A 3,188-nucleotide genomic window follows, 5' to 3' on the forward strand; every position below is an offset into this window, starting at 1 on the left:
AATTACCAGTTTCAGATAAAAAAAAAAAAAAAGATTTAGAAACTTGTGTAATGTTGGAAAGACCCCGACCCGGTTCGTTGACTGCCGCAGACGTGCTGTTTAGACCACAGCAAAATGGCGGCAGCAGGGGAAAATTAGGAGGGTGGGTCACCTAGTATGCTGCGTTCACGTCGAATGGAAAGATTGTTAATTCGAGGACTTCCATGCTGTGTGAACGCATGACATGACCATAGACAGTATATAAGGACATGACCCGCCCTAGTCTGCCTCTCCTTTAGTTTTGCATTAGGAGTGAGATTGGTTAGGGTCTGTATGGCTCTTGGGTAAGCCAATCAGATGCATAAGGCGGGTCATATGGGTCCCACTTTTCACACAATTCAGAGGGAAATAAATGATCACGTCCACCAACAACGAAATTACACTAAGAAAAAAACTAATATTTGAGGCATATTTTGCATACGTTCACAAAAGTGAGATGTTGAATGCAAGAGTTTCACTACTTCTACCCCTTGCTTTATTGAGTGTTGGTTCAATTAACTACACCGCCATAATTTAATTCACAGTGCAATAAATAATATTCCCACAAGGGAGCAGAGTAAACTCCTTTTTCATGTGTCTGGTTTGCTGAATGCCGCCTTTGCATGTGAGATGGAGTCGATGTTTATGTATGTAGGCTACTAGCCTATCTACTATGTAGAAGCTTTGTTTATGCCTAAAATTATTTGTGTCATATTACATTCCATATGCCCTATGAAGTCAAGTCAGGTCAGGCAGAAAAAAGAAAAAAAATCTGAATACAAGCTGAATGTTTCTTATGCTACATTCCCAAAATGCTCTTCTCCATAGCAGTCAATCCTTATACAAACCCCAATTCCAATGAAGTTGGGATGTTGTGTAAAGCCTGAATAAAAACAGAATACAATGATTTGCAAATCCTTCTCAACCTATATTCAATTGAATATACTACAAATAAAAGATATTACATGTTCAATGCTAAAAAAACAAAAAATGTTTGGAACATTCCACACGTGGTTAATTGTCAATAAGTGGGTATTAAAAGGAGAATCCCCAAAAGGCTCAGTTGTTCACAAGCAAGGATGGGACGAGGTTCATCACTTTGTGAACAACTGCGTGAGCAAATAGTCCAACAGTTAAAGAACAACAATTCTCAACGTACAATTGCAAGGAATTTAGGGCTTTCATCATCTACAGTCCATAATATCATCAAAAGATTCAGAGATTCTGGAGAAATCTTTGCACGTAAGCGACAGGGCCGAAAGCCAACACTGAATGCCTGTGAGCTTCGATCCCTCAGGCGACACTGCATTAAAAACCATAATTATTATGTAAAGGATATTAAAGTGAAAAGATGCTTTATGCTCCCATATTTAATACAAAGGCAACATTTTGACCCTGTTGGGTCTTCTTCAGGCAAATGGTGGACATGTTTGATAAAGGGATATATGTAGGCCTTACAATCAGCTGACCCACCATGTGACTTCAATTAGTTTGATTAGGTCTAAGGATATTACCACGTGGGCTCAGGAACACTTGGGAAAACCATTGTCAGTTAACACAGTTTGTCGCTACATCTACAAGTGCAAGTTAAAACTCTACCATGCAAAGCGAAAGCTATTTATCAACAACACTCAGAAACGCCGCCGGCTTCTCTGGGCCCGAACTCATCTGAGATGGACTGACGCAAAGTGGAAAAGTGTGCTGTGCTCTGACAAGTCCACATTTCAAATTGTTTTTGGAACTCATGGACGTCATGTCCTCGGGGCCAAAGAGGAAAAGGACCATCCAGATTGTTATCAGCGCAAAGTTTAAAAGCCAGAAACTGCAATGGTATGGGGGTGTGTTAGTGCCCATTGCATGGGTAACTTGCACATCTGTGAAGGCACCATTAATGCTAAAAGGTATATACAGGTTTTGGAGCAACATGTGCTGCCATCCAAGCAATGTCTTTTTCAGGGACGTCCCTGCTTATTTCAGCAAGACAATGTCAAGCCACATTCTGCACGTGTTACAACAGCGTGGCTTCGTGGTAAAAGTGTGAGTACTAGACTGGCCTGCCTGCAGTCCAGACTTGTCTGCCAAATGTGTGGCGCGTTATGAAACACAAAATACGACAATGGAGACCCTGGACTGTTGAGCAACTGAAGTTGTACATCAAGCAAGAAAGGGAAATAATTTCACCTACAAAGCCTCAACAATTCCTCTGTTCCTCCTCAGTTCCCAGATGCTTAAGTGTTGTTAAAATGAAAGGTGATGTAACAGAGCGGTAAACATGTGGCTTTATGCTCCACCTATCTGGAACAAACTCCCAGGAAACTGCAGGTCCGCCGTAACTCTCCGTTGTTTCAAATCAAGGCTGAAGACCTTTCTTTTTGATGTTGCCTTTCTTTAAATAATTAATTTATGTCCTCTGGGAGGCCCGAGTTGGACTCGGTTTACTTGTTCTCATACTGCACTGTAAATTGTATTATCTTTTATCTGTTTTTTATTTTTATTTTTTAACTGCTCTTTAATGTTTTATGTAAAGCACTTTGAATTGCCCTGTTGCTGAAACGTGCTATACAAATAAAGCTGCCTTGCCTTGCCCACTATTTTGGAAAGTGTTGCATGCATCAAATTCAAAATAAGTGACTATCAGTTTGAACATTAAATATCTTGTCTTTGTAGTGTATTCAATTGAATATAGGTTGAAAAGGATTAGCAAAACATTGTATTATATTTTTATTTACGTTTCACACAGCCTCCCAATTTCAATGGAATTGGGATTTGTAAATTAGGCTAATGGGATAAATAACGTTAACTACAATAGCATATACTCCAATAAAAGTCACCTGTTCCAGCGAGACTCCCACACTGTCTCGCTTAACTGCTGAATTTCATAATTCGTTTTCTTTCTCTTTTTTTAGAGATGTGCTTTACTCTGACACTGTCACATGTTCATGTGTGCGGAGTTTCTTTTCGTTTTGGCTGTTAAACGTAACGTTAATGTGGGACAGTAACGAGACATACTTAACGTCATTAGGCCAAGTATATTCAGTACGTGTTTTATGAGTAGGCTATGTACTTATCTCAAATTGCCAGACCTCTCGACTTCTCACAGGAGGAAGTACTTGAATATTATTAGTTTGTTCGTTATTTTGAAAAGTAACAACCGGAAGTACTGTGTATTT

The sequence above is a fragment of the Perca fluviatilis genome, chromosome 4 (assembly GCF_010015445.1).
Source record: "Perca fluviatilis chromosome 4, GENO_Pfluv_1.0, whole genome shotgun sequence".
NCBI classification, from domain to species: domain Eukaryota; kingdom Metazoa; phylum Chordata; class Actinopteri; order Perciformes; family Percidae; genus Perca; species Perca fluviatilis.